This window comes from Trichomycterus rosablanca, chromosome 18 (genome assembly GCF_030014385.1).
Source record: "Trichomycterus rosablanca isolate fTriRos1 chromosome 18, fTriRos1.hap1, whole genome shotgun sequence".
In the NCBI taxonomy this organism is placed as follows: Eukaryota; Metazoa; Chordata; class Actinopteri; order Siluriformes; family Trichomycteridae; genus Trichomycterus; species Trichomycterus rosablanca.
In genome coordinates this window covers 10132367-10147391 of record NC_086005.1, presented here as the reverse complement: position 1 = coordinate 10147391, position 15025 = coordinate 10132367, and positions in this window count along the sequence as shown.

The following is a 15025-nucleotide window of genomic DNA, read 5'->3' as shown; positions in this document are numbered from 1 at the left end:
ATGGGAGGTGATTGGATAACAAGGATGAAGAAGAACATGCCAAACTTCTTACAAACAGTGACTGGAATAAGAAAGACAGATTGTAAGGTTCTGCAGGATCACCAACACACCCTGGTCTAACCTTCACTCCAAGCCTTTGTGGGTGCAAAAATCTCCCCGTTCATTTAATTTCATCTCGTTTTCATTAACCGCTTTATCCTGGTCAGGGTCGCAGCGGGTCCAGTCCCACTTGTAAACTGCTTTATCCTGGTCGGGCACAATTAATCATAGGGTTTTGGCTATCCCCGCCCCCACAGACATAGATAATCATGTCTGTGTAGACGCCCGACCGGCTGATAGCACCGCCGATTTCTGCAGGGGTGAGCTAGCGTGGTTCACTTACACTGTGGGTCACTTGAGAATCCAACCCACCTTCTGGCATGTTTTTAGGATTTATAGTTTACAATTATGCATGCTAAACTGAAAGCTTTAAAATGTACCAAGGGTTAGGGGCCTTTCTTAAGGGCCCAACTGTGATAGTTTGGTGGTGGTGTGTCTTGTACCCTCAACATTTCTATCAATGGTCCAGCTCCTCAACCAATAATCCACCACACTAAGCTATATAAAAAATAAAAAAAAAAGACAGAACATGCCAAACTTCAAAGAGCGTTTGGTATGTTCTCCATGTGTTCTAAATGTAGAGTGGATTGCCGGCTTTAATTAGCACCTAACATTGAGTGAAGGTCCTTCTTATTTAATCTGCACTATGTGCTCCAAAGTATGTGGACCCCTGACTATGATCTTGCTGGACGTCCCATTTCAAAGGAGTTTGGCATGTTCTCCTTGTGTTCTAAATGCTGTAACTTGCGCTTAACGTTGAGTAAAGGAATGAAGGTCCTCCAGAACCAGTCTACACTATACACCCAAAAGTATGTGGACACCTGACTATGAGCTTGCAGGACGTCCAATTTCAAAAAAGTTTGGCATGTTCTCCTTGCGTTCTAAATGCTTTAACTTGCACCTAACATTGAGAAAAGGAATGAAGGTCCTCTTGAACCAGTCTACACTATACACCCAAAAGTATGTGGACACCTGACTATGAGCTTGCTGGATGTCCTAGTTCAAAGAAGTTTGGCATGTTCTCCCTGTGTCCTTAACAAAGGGTGGGCTGGCTGAGTAAAGAAGTAAAGGTCCTCCAGAACGAGTCTACACTATATGCTTAAAAGTATGTGGACACCTGACTATGACCCTGCAGGACATCCTATTCCAAAGGAGTTTGACATGTTCTCCTTGTGTTCTAAATGCAGGGTGGATTGCCTGCTTTAACTATCACCTAATGATGAGTTCAGTAGTAGATAAGTAAATGGGTGATGTGGTACCATGTGGACACCTGACTATGAGCTTGCAGGACGTCCAATTTCAAAAAAGTTTGGCATGTTCTCCTTGTGTTCTAAATGCTTTAACTTGCACCTAACATTGAGAAATGGAATGAAGGTCCTCCAAAACCAGTCTACACTATATGCTTAAAAGTATGTGGACACCTGACTATGAGCTTGCAGGATGTCCCTTTCCAAAGGAGTTTGGCATGTTCTCCTTGTGTTCTAAATGTAGGGGTGGATTGCCTGCTTTAACTATCACCTAATGATGAGTACAGTAGTAGATAAGTAAATGTGTGAGTTTGTGGTACCATGTGGACACCTGACTATGAGCTTGCAGGACATCCTTTTCTAAAGAAGTTTGGCATGTTCTCCCTGTGTTCTTACCATAGGGTTGGCTGGCTGCTTTAACTAGCAATTAACGCTGAGTAAAGGAGTGAAGGTCCTCCAGAACCAGTCTACACTATATGCCCACAAGCACGTGAACACCTGACTATGACCTTGCTGGACGTCCCATTTCACCAAAGTTTGGCATGTTCTCCCTGTGTTTTAAATGCTTTAACTTGCACCTAACATTAAATAAAGGAATGAAGGTCCTCCAGAGCCAGTCTACACTATATACTCAAAGGTATGTGGACACCTGACTATGAGCGAGCTAGACATCCCATTCCAAAGGAGTTTGGCATGTTCTCCCGGTGTTCTAAATGCTTTAACTAGCACCTAACGTTGAGTGAAGGAATGAAGGTCCTCCAGAACCAGTCTACACTATATGCCCACAAGTATGTGAACACCTGACTATGACCTTGCTGGACTTCCCATTCTAAAGGAGTTTGGCATGTTCTCCCTTGTGTTCTAAATGTAGGGTGGATTGCCTGCTTTAACTAACACCTAATGATGAGTACAGTAGTAGATAAGTAAATGTGTGAGTTTGTGGTACCATGTGGACACCTGACTATGAGCTTGCAGAACGTCTCATTCCAAAGGAGTTTGGCATGTTCTCCTTGTGTTCTAAATGTAGGGTGGATTGCTTGCTGTAACTAGCACCTAACATTGAGTGAAGAAGTGAGGGTCCTCCATAAGCAGTCTACTCTATATGCCCAAAAGTATGTGGACCCCTGACTATGAGCTTGCCGGAAGCCACATTGCAAACGAGTTTGGTATGTTCTCCCTGTGTTCTTAACGAAGAGTGGACTGTCTGCTTTAACTAGCACCTAACACTGAGTGAAGGAATGAAGGTCCTCCCAAACGAGTCTACACTATATGCTCGAAAGTATGTGGACACCTGACTATGAGCTTGCAGGACATCCTGTTCCAAAGGAATTTGGCATGTTCTCCATATATTCTAAATGTTGGGTGCACCTAACATTGAGAGAAGGAATGAAGGTCCTCTTGAACAAGTCTACACTATACACCCAAAAATATGTGGACACCTGACTATAAGCCTGTTAGACATCCTATTTCAAAGGAGTTTGGTATGTTCTCCATATATTCTAAATGTTGGGTGCACCTAACATTGAGTGAAGGAGTAGGTAAGTAAATGGGTCAGTTTGTGGTACCATGTGGACAACTGGCACCCTGTCCTGGATGCCTTAGCAGCCAATCTACCTTCTGCATGCTGGTGTGAAGCCCAAATGCTCATGCGTAGAACAAGCCAAACATCTTAGCCGTTCTGGAGAGAGTGACTGGATTCATTAGATTTCTCCAAAAGCAAAAAGCTTCCCGCAATCAGACTGGTACAGCCTGGTGTAGCGGTCAGTGGACACCATGACGTCACGGTCAGCTCAGTACGAGGGCGGAGAAGCAACGCTGACAATGTCGGTGCCGTTTCTGACACTCAGGCGGTCGAATCGATCCCTTCAGGAACCTTCAGCAATCAGAGCGCCACAGAGGAAGAAGCAGGAAATCCAATCCGCCTCGGCCTCTCTGCTGAACTAACCGCATAATATTGTGATCATAGATCATGCAAAGTGCCACGTGCCCCCCCGGGAACGAGACGCGGATCAAAGTCCTTTCATCTGAATTCTTCACGGAGAGACTCCTGTTCCTGCACTCGCAGGGTTGTTAGCGGTGTCAGATCCCACTGTAGCCACCGCGCTGGGATTCTGCTGACAGCGGCTGCTGAATAAAGGCCCGGCCTTTACCTCTAATGCGGCCGTTAGCAATGGAAGAAGAAAAGCATCTCAGGAGGACGGCGGGGATGCAGATCGTTCAGACGTGTGTATCTAAAAGCTTTTCATCACGCCATTAAGTGCTGGGAAGACGTTCCAAGCCGATACAACAATCCAATCTACATCAGTAAAAGCTTTAGGTAGTGCAAACATAGCAGGTTCTTCATCTACCGCTTCATCTTTTACCAAGTAGGTCTACGCTATATGCCCAAAAGTATGTGGACACCTGACCATGAGCTTGCTGGACGTCCCATTCCAAAACTATGCTCGTTAACATAAAGTTCTATCACTTTGAGAAGAATTTCCATAACATTGTGTAAAGTGGCACCCAGGTGGCACAGCAGGATCCATCTACTTATCTACTACTTTACTCAGCATTAGGTGCTAGTTACAGGAGGCAATCCAACCTACATTTAGAACACGCAAAGAACATGCCAAACTCTTTCGGAATGGGATGTCCTGCAAGCTCATATTCGGGTGTCCACATACTTTTGGGCATAAAGTGTAGACGGGTTTTGGAGGACCATGACTCCTTCACTCAAGGTTAGGTGCTAGTTAAAGAAGCCAGTCCACCCTTTGTTAAGGACACATGAAGAACATACCAAACTCATAGTCAGGGGTCAACATACTTTTGGGAATATAGTGTAGACTGGTTCTGGAGGACCATGACTCCTTCACACTGTTAAGTGCTAGTTACAGCAGGCAATCCACCCTACATTTAGAACACATGAAGAACATACCAAACTCATAGTCAGGTGTCCACATACATTTGGGCATATAGTGTAGACTGCTCCTGAAGGACCATGACTCCTTCACTCAGGGTTAGGTGCTAGTTAAAGCAGGCAATCCATCCTACATGAAGAACACAGGGAGAACATGCCAAACTCATTTAGAATGTGATGTCCTGCAAGCTCATAGTTTGGTGTCCACATACATTTGGGCATATAGTGTAGACTGCTTCTGAAGGACCATGACTCCTTCACTGAAGGTTAGGTGCTAGTTACAGCAGGCAATCCACCCTACATTTAGGACACATGGAGAACATGCCAAACTCATTTACAATGTGATGTCCTGCAAGCTCATAGTTTGGTGTCCACATACTTTTGGGCATATAGTGTATGCTGGTTCTGAAGGACCATGACTCCTTCACTGAAGGTTAGGTGCTAGTTACAGCAGGCAATCCACCCTACATTTAGGACACAAGGAGAACATGCCAAACTCATTTAGAATGTGATGTCCTGCAAGCTCATAGTTTGGTGTCCACATACTTTTGGGCATAAAGTGTATGCTGGTTCTGAAGGACCATGACTCCTTCACTGAAGGTTAGGTGCTAGTTACAGCAGGCAATCCACCCTACATTTAGGACACATGGAGAACATGCCAAACTCCTTTGGAATGGGGTGTCCTGCAAGCTCATAGTCAGGTGTCCACATACTTTTGGGCATATAGTGGTTCTGGAGGACCATGACTCCTTCACTCAGTGTTAGGTGCTAGTTACAGCAGGCAATCCACCCTACATTTAGAACACATGGAGAACATGCCAAACTCTTTTGAAATGGGGTGACCAACAAGCTCATAGTCAATTGGCCGGAAAAGGACTGGACTACATATTTGGTCTAAATATGAGAACATGACACGTGGGCAAGCTGTAGCCTAGTGGTTAAGGTACTAGTCTAGTAATCAGAAGGTTGGTGGTTCAAGCCCCACCAATGCCAGGTTGCTGCTGTTGGGCCCTTGAGCAAGGCCCTTAACCCTCAATTGCTCAGACTGTACACTGTAACTGTAATGTAAATCGCTTTGGATAAAGGCGTCTGCTAAATGCCGAAAATGTACATGATGCAATGGGTGTAAATCAATGAAAGAGCCTAAAACCAGGTGTCCACATAATTTTGGCCATATACTATATGTATGCATTAGCGAGTCATTTCGTATACCCGAGACTCTGTTTATTCTGTTGTTAGGCATGCATTCAGCTCTCGTTCCTGCACTTCCAGGGTTGTTAGCGCAGCCTCGTCGAGGATAAAAGCCTCACGTGAACAAGGTGGGGTTTTTTTTCGTTTTTTTTAAAGGAGTGTGAGATCTAACTACAGCCACCGTGCTCGGATCCCGCCGTCAGCAGCTGCTAAATAAACACCCGGCCGCCGTCTGTAATGCAGGCGTTAGCAATCTAAGAATAAAAACATCCCAGGAGGAGAGCGGAGACGCAGATCGTTTAGTCGACTGAACCTGATAGCTTTTCATCACGCCATTAAGTGCTCACAGGACGTAGCAGGTACAACAATCGGATATTCAGCAGTAAGAGCTGAAGGTGGTGCAAACACACCGGGCTCTTCAACTGCTGCTTAATCCGCCTCCAAACGAATCCTCGAACAATTGTTAGGCAGTGTGTGTTCACTTTGTGTTATTGAGCTATTTAGATATTCAGTTTTAATAAATGTTGTGTAATGTTCGGACAGTCGATCCACCTTTTGCACGTTTGTGTTAGTAAGTAAGGAAAAGCCTGTTCAAACACGGGGACAAAACATAATATGTAATACGGACTACACTTTACTAATTAATTATTTAATAATTTTATTTAAAAATTTAATTACTATTTAAATTACCTAAATACGACGTTTCCTGTGTAATACGCAATTGGCTGTAAATCTATCCATCCATCCATCTATTTATCTATCTACTAACTACGTATATATCCATCCATCTACCTATTATCTATCTATCTATCTACTTATATATATCTACTATCTACAGTATATATCTATTTATCTATCTACCTACTATCTGTCCGTCCGTCCGTCCATCTATTTATCTATCTACTAACTATATATCCATCCACCTACCTATTATCTATCTATCTATCTATCTATCTATCTATCTATCTATCTATCTATCTATCTATCTATCTATCTATCTATCTACTTATATCTATCTACTATCTATATATCTACAGTATTTATCTATCTACCTACTATCTGTCCGTCCGTCCGTCCGTCCATCTATTTATCTATCTACTATCTACATATCTATCCATCCATCCATCCATCCATCCATCCATCCATCCATCCATCTATCTATCTATATATACATGCATCCATCCATCCATCTATCCATCTTTTCCATATATCCATCCATCCATCAATCTATCTATACATATATACATATATTCATCCATCTTTCTGTTTATCCATCCATCTTTTCTATATACCCATCCATCCATCTTATCCATCCATCCATCTATACATCCAACCATCCGTCTATCTATACATCCAACCACTCTATATACCCATCCATCCATCCATCCATCCATCCATCCATCCATCTATCTATCTATCTATCTAGAGTACAATTCTTAATTCCAGAAAAGTTGGGCCAGAAGAACTACAAAGTGAAACAAGTATAAAATAAGTGATGCTTAATTCAAGTTGTTCTGTTACAGTGATTATTGATCAGTTAAAGAGAATAAAGTTTGTAAGTGGTGTAGGACAAGTGCTGGTATCGAACAGCACTCGCTTCACTGGCTGCTTGTTTATGCCTGTGTCAAATTTCCTAAAAAAGCAGCAAAAGTTCCAGAACTAACCTTACTAAAGTCCTGTTTTCCCTGCAGTATGAATACACCATTAAATAAATGATAACTGAATTAATCTTTTATTGATGAATAAACTTTGCTGAGGCTGACAGGACTGTTACTGATGTTGCTGCTTACCGTGGCATTTAAGCGTTCATAATATACGGCAAAGCTGTTTCTGCTGGCTGTGCTACTGAGCAGTGTGTTAGAAAACAATACATAGTATTAAAAATATTGACAGATTTTTTTTTTCTTTTGGCTCCCGTACTCTATTATGCTCCCATATCAGGGTCGCCAAAGCAGATCTGGTCTGCATACCAGACTTGGCACACTTTATTAGACTGGATGCCCTTTCTGATGCAACCCTACTATTTTTACCCGGGCTTGGGACCGACACTGATCGTGCACTGACAATGGTTAGGCTGATTAGGTCACTGCGCCCACATTATTTAGAGTTTATTAGCGTGCAATTTTGACAAAAATGAGAATGCTCTGCAGTGCTCGACATAAATAAGATAAAAACCCATGAAAAATAAAATGGGTTAATGAAACTTTATTGTTTTGATAATAAAAAGGTGCATTACATTTTATTAAATAGCTATAAAGCCACAACAAGAGATTCCAGGATTAGTAAATGCAGGATTACTACTGTATATAAAATCAAACCCGATCTATCTTCTGTCTATCTATCGGTCTGTCTATCGGTCTGTCTGTCTATCTATCTATCTATCTATCTATCTATCTATCTATCTATCTATCTATCTATCTATCTATCTATCTATCTATCTATCCATCTGTCAATCTATCTATCTGTCTGTCTAACTATTTATCTGTCTGTCTGTCTATCTATCTGTCTATCGGTCAATCTGTCTATCTATCCATCCATCCATCCATCCATCCATCTAAAAGGAGTACAAATCTTAATTCCAGAAAAGTTGGGACAGGAACAAAAGTAACCGACAAAGTAAAACAAGTATAAATCAAGTGATGCTTAATTTGAGTTGTTTTGTTTTGCTAGTCATCATTGATCATTAATTGGCTGCTTGTCTATGCCTGTGTCAAATTTCTACCAGGTCTGTGCTTCACTTTCGACTGTTTCATATGAACAGTTTCTCTCAGTGGTGGCACTTTAAAAAGATTAGCTGGGTCAGAGTTCAATCAAATTAAGTTTGACAGCAGCGGCAAGGCAAGCTGTAAAAACAAGGTGGCAAATTGGTGAATCCAGCCAGTAAGGTAAGGTTTAAGGCTGCGTGGAGGCAAGGTTAGCGGCACCACCTCACTCCATAAAAAAACAAAGGCCCAGTCAGCGCAAAGCGGTTTTGGAGCATGTCATGTAAAAGCAGCCTTAACTAATAACCAAGGGTCAGAAGAGTGATACAGGTGTGGTGAAAGAAACTTAAAAGAAAAAAAATTAACTAATCGGATTGAATGTTGACAAGCAGCGGCAAGCTGTAAAAACAAGGTGGCAAATTGGTGAATCCAGACAGTAAGGTTAGCGGCACCACCTCACTCCATAAAAAAACAAAGGCCCAGTTAGAGCAAAGCGGTTTTGGCGCATGTCATGTGAAAGCAGCCTCAACTAATAACCAAGGGTCAAAGGAGTGATACAGGTGTGGTGAAAGAAACTTAAAAGAAAGTTTTTTCAGCCAATCAGGTTGGGTGGTTGGAACTACATTATTTTTAATGTGTTATCTTGGTCAACTTTAACCAAATTCAAATAAAATGCATGTTTTTATTTGCAATATTTCTATGTAGCAAATTCATGTGATTAGAATGAATGTGCTGACAGGAACTCTTTATATAGGAACTTTTTGTTAGTTTGACTGACACCAACAAATGTGTTAATAAAAACGTACTCAAAATCGGTGCATTTTTCCAATTCTGATTTAATTTGGCCTCGTCAATTTCCGCTCCACATCTCCCCTCGGGGAAATAACCGTCTTTAGGACCTTTAAGATGCTTTATTAGCTCAGCTGAAATTTATTAGATCGCTCGTTTAAGGCCCAATGGATTGGGTTAAAAATAAGCGTGGATATCAGGAGCAGAACTTACCCAGAAGGCAATGCCTTATGATGCAATTTCTATTTCAAACCAGCAACCAAAAAGAAGATAAACCAGCTTATAAATAATATTTCAGCAATAAGAAATACATGTTTCAAAAGTCGGCACAAAACTGAATCTGCTGCTTTTTATTCGGTTTATGTAGCCAAATAGATCATTTGCACATGCCAGCCAAACCAGCTGTTTTACCACCACAGTATATTTTCTCCAGTGGAATGAATGAAACCGCTAGGCAGTTGTAACCTAACAGGTAAGGTACTGCACTAGTAATCAGAAGCTCACTGGTCAAGCCCCACCACTACCAGGTTGTTGCTGCTGGGCTCTTGAGCAAGGCCCTTAATCCTCAGTTACTCTGAATATATACTGCCATAATACTTTTAAGAGTGAATTTTTCCACAGCTGCTGTGGATTTAAAGTTGCTAGAACAAGATGTCCACAGTCAAGCAAGCTTTATATCATCCTAGAGGCTACAGTGCCAGAAAGAAGCCCTACTCCAAAAGTATCATCTAAAACAGATGCCTTTTAAGTCTTGGACAATTTGTTGTTTTTCTTGAAGGCTAAATTCTGTGTTTGGTGTCAAAATGTCAAATTTTTACTGTATATTTATAATGTATATCTACTGTACATGTACATTGTACACCTTTACCACAGACATGGCCTCATAACACAAGAGACGTACCGGTTTTACTTCTTGAAGCACAAACTTGTATTCGCTTTCCCATCTTTCATTAAATTACCTCCTTCTGCTTCAGCTTTCTCTTCTCGTACATTTTTGGATTATTTGTAAATATTCCTCAACATCATTTAATGGGGTCACAAAATCGGCATGCATTGTGGGAGATGCCGTTTATGTAGGATTTTACAGTGTATTTTAAGACAGACAGACAGACAGACAGACAGACAGACAGACAACTCCGAAATACAATTAGGTCATTTTATTTGCCTCCCAACTGTACACTGTGTGCATCAGAATGGAGCAAAACTACAAAATACAAACAATAAAAAACTTAATACAGTACACGCACATAGCTGTAGTTAAGTGTTACATCTAGTACAATAGGAAATTTAATCAAACGTAAAATATCGCTAACGAGTTAGCATTTTGTGTAAAAATACTAATTGCTGTAGTAACAGTAACAATCGTATTTAATTACGGAATTACGGTAAATTCGTAACTGAAATGCTGAGAATATAAATGTCTACTGCTTACAGATGATGCTTCTGTATTGGATTGCAAGAGAATTAACTTCTATTTATTATTTACGCTACTGACTTTACCGCGCGTTCTTTTGCCGCTAAAACGTAAACGTGACATGGCTTCTTAGTAAGTTAGTTGCCATGACTACGATGTCAACGATTGCCGCTTAAAGGCGCAGGTGTCCCATTAAATTATAAGTACGTCTCTGTAACTACCCGAACCATCACAGCAATCACACGTCTTTTAAGCTCTCGCCGGCCACATAAAATGACGTGATGGGCCGGATTTGGCCCGCGGGCCTTGAGTTTGACACCCCTGATCTAAAGGCTTGACTGAAGTTTGTTTGTGATGACATGAATACAGAAAAAACAGCAGAGGATCCTTCTTGCTTTATAGCTTATAAGCTCGCTGTGATGTAAAGATCGCTGGACTGTGGACACCTTGTTCTAGCAACTTTAAATCCACAACAGTGTGTAAGCAAAATTTCACTGTTAATATAAGGTGACAGTTCGGGGTTCGTTTCAACCTTAGGCTTTTTTTTTTTTGCTTCAGTTACCTCACTTGAATTAAAGAAGCTACCAATAATTTTATTTTGCCATTTAGCAGACGACTTTAATCCATTTACATTTATATTTTCAGCATTTAGGAGACGCTTTTATCCAAAGCGACTTACAGTACTGTGACAGCATATTGTCTAAGCAATTGAGGGTTAAGGGCCTTGCTCAAGGGCCCAACAGTAGCAAAATGGCAGTGGTGGCGCTCGACCAGCAACCTTTTGATTACTAGTCCAGTACCTTAACCGCTACAACTGCCAAAACAACACATTCTGAGCAATTGAGTGTGTTCCAGAAGCTTTTAAATCATTATTTAATATTTTGTATTTAATAATAATGTAATATTTTGGATAACGTTTGATATTCATGACAATTCACCAGACGTAGTCACTCAGAAAAATCAGGAGGCAATGCCACAAATGTAATGCTAAATTACCACAAATAAATCATCTAAGTAGCTGTATGTACATTTTCAACTCAAGCGGAATTAAAGAAATCAAATTTCAGTCACTCATTCAGTCAGACTGCAAATGGAAAACCACAGATCAAGCTCCGGTGGTGCAGCCCACCAGTCTGCACAAAGTTCGATCTCTTCAGTTCTCGGCTGTGCTGCCAGCCAGGCAGGACACTCTGCAGACACAATCAGACGTGTCTGAGAGAGGATCCTGATGTCTGGGCATAGCGTGACTCATGGTAGGTAGTACGGACACTGGCTAGTGTAACGAAGTGGCTGCATGGAAGATGTGCAAGTGTCAGAAGCTTTGTCATTAGGGATTGGACATGACTAATTTGTGAGAAAAGAGGTAAAATGAAGAACCGTGTGCCTGGTGATTGCCCACCAGTCTGCACAAAGTTCGATCTCTTCAGTTCTCGGCTGTGCTGCCAGCCTGGCGGGGTGCTCTGCAGACACAATCAGACATGTCTGAGAGAGGCTTCTGATGTCTGGGCATAGCGTGACTCATGGTCGGTAGTACGGACACTGGCTAGTGTAACGAAGTGGCTGCATGGAAGATGTGCAAGTGTCAGAAGCTTTGTCATTAGGTATTGGACATGACTAATTTGTGAGAAAAGAGGTAAAATGAAGAACGTGTGCCTGGTGATTGCTGGTTCACATTTGAATCTCGTATGCAGACAGGTTTGGTATTTCATTTGATGAACCAAATTGATAATGTCAGTGCTAATGGCTGAGAGAAACCAGGCCTCTCGCAGCCTGAACTAATCGCCTGTCACTATACTGAGAAGAAAATTGACTTAAAAGCTTAGGATAATTATACGATTAAAGTCATTACTGTGGAGCAAAATATCTGAACCGGTGGCAGGAAGGGTGCGAGGTCACCTCTCTGACCCAAAAGAGAAAAAGAAAAAGCATTGAGGTGGGAACTCAGCAGAGTTCAAACACTGCACTTAATAATGTTCCCTAGTGACCGGCAACCTTTTCACTGCCCAAAACGTACAGAAGAATAAAGGGAGGTCCCAGGTGCTCAGCACTTATGAATCTGTGCTAGAGAATGAAAGGAAGGGAGGTGGAATTCCAAAAAGACAAAAACGCAATAAAAAGTCTGAGTCTTGACCCTTGACCCCAACAAAAACAAAGAAAAAAGAGGAAAAAGAAAGTGAAAAGTTATGAAGACACAAAGTTAAGAACTTAGTGACTGACGGGTTGTGATGTAACTCCTGCAAACCCAAGAATAGAAAATGGACTGGCGTCCTGTCAAAGTCTCACAGCTTGAGATCCCAGTGGTGGTGGGTTATCATGTTAGACCACTGTGCCATTGGAGCACCCCACTACTGTAATATTAAATGGAAGGCTGTCAGTTGACACCTGGATTACACCCCCCCCCCAACCAATAATCTAACATACTAGTCATCCACTCAAAAACATAAGAGTCAAGCTTCAACTGTGCCACTGACCTGGCTGTGCATAAGGGAGGAGAGGCTGGCAAGGATTCATCTTGCTTCCGAAACTCAGTGTCTGGTCAGGTTGCTGGCACAATCAGTGGAAGAATACAGATAGAGTGGCATGGCCTGGTTTGTGTACAGATGCATTTGGCAGCTGTAAACTCCTCAGTTGGCAAGTAGAGGTCACCAGAATCTAAAATAGGTGCCAACATTGGTGTCTAACCTCACAAATGCTCTTTTGACTAAATGGGCAACAGTTTCTATAGAGACACTCCAATATCCAAATAATACAAATATGAATGATTGTGGATTAGGATTTCATGTGGTGTCTACATAATTAAGATCATGTAGTGTGGTGCAAAACTAGAGCCTAGAAAAAATGAAAGTTGCCTCTCGTGCCCCTGTCCTAAATAAACTGAACTCATCAGCACAATGGTGTCAGTGTTTCCTCACTGGTCATATAAATGATAATCAGAACTCATTTGGGTGCCATCTGGGTGGAATTTTCTCGCTCTCAGGACTGAACGGACGGAACTAAAACCTCCCCTGTTATGCAGAACATTTCTGCACATCTGCACTCATAACAGCTGTAATAAAGCTCGTCTCTGGAGAGGAGATAGAAGGCTCCTGTGAGGCTGGTGAACACGAGCGCTAATAAAAGCTTTATTGCTCATGTCGGATTCAAATTAGGAGTTTACGCTCAGCTCCATCTCGGACTCCTCACATCAGGTTCAGGTGATGTGTGTACAACTGACCATAAGTTTGCTGGACATAGCATTCCAAAACAATAAGCCATTATCTGCAGCTGGACCATGACTTGATTGATTGACTATGTTGAGGTAAGATTTCATTAAGCCCAGCATTTTCCGGTAAAACAAAACCCTCCACAACCCTGACCAGGGTAAAGTAGTTGATGGAAAAAATAATAGCCCAAATTTGAGTGCACAGGAACTATAATACATACAGTATATCCTGTGTATAATAGTGACATCAGAGAAATCAGTAACTGATCTGAGTGATGTGTTCGTAAGTATTCGTAAGTAACCTGTCAGAATTCTGGCTCCTACTGTATCCAGCACCCCTGACAGTTTTCATCCTGGGAGTTACATTAAGCCCCAAGTTTACTAAACTTTATATTGCACAGTACCTAAATCTGAGTCAAGATTTAAACTGGTGCAAATCTAGACCTGGTGTAGATCTAAACCTGGTGTAGATCTAATCTGGTGCAAATCTAAACCTGGTGCAAATCTAAGTCTAGAGTAGATCTAAACTGCTGTAAATGTAAACCTGGTGTAGATTTAAACTTGTGCAAATCTAAGTTTTGTTCAAATCTAAACCTGGAGTAGATCTAAGCTTGGTGCAAATCTAAACATGGTGTAGATCTAAACTGGTGCAAATCTAAACCTGATGCAAATCTAAGCCTGGTGTAGATCTAAACCTGGAGTAGATCTGAACCTGGAGTAAATCTAAACTAATGTAAATATAAACCTGGTGCAAATCTAAGTCTAGAGTAGATCTAAACTGCTGTAAATCTAAAATTGGTGAAGATCTAAACTAATGTAAATCTAAACCTGGTGCAAATCTAAGTCTAGAGTAGATCTAAACTGCTGTAAATCTAAACCTGTTGTAGATCTAAACTGGAGTAGATCTAAACCTGGAGTAGATCTAAACCTGGAGTAGATCTAAACTGGTGTAAATCTAAACCTGGTGTAGATTTAAACTTGTGCAAATCTAAGTTGAACCTGGTGGAAATCTAAGCCTGGTTCAATTCTAAAGCTTGTGTACATCTAAACCCGGTCCAAATCTAAACCTGTGTAAATCTAAACCTGGTGTAAATTTAAACTTGTGCAAATCTAAGTTTTGTTGGAATCTAAACCTAGAGTAGATCTAAGCCTGGTGCAATTCTAAAGCTTGTGTACATCTATACCTGTATATCTGAACTTGGAGCAGGTTTAAATTTAAACTGAACATGACACAGATCCCAGTCTAAGGTGGATATAACCCTGAACCTTAATCACATTTACACCGGTCCTGATTTGGATTTGGAAGTAGATCCAAGTTGGGTCTGTAAATTATGATGATCAGAACAGTCAGTTTTAAACCTGATTTAAACTCGATGTGGATACAGACCCAAGTAGAAAATTGATTTTGATTTGTATTTTAGAAATTTAGAATTGGACTTGATTTAAATCTAGAAATGATAGAGATAAGCACTTGATCTGATG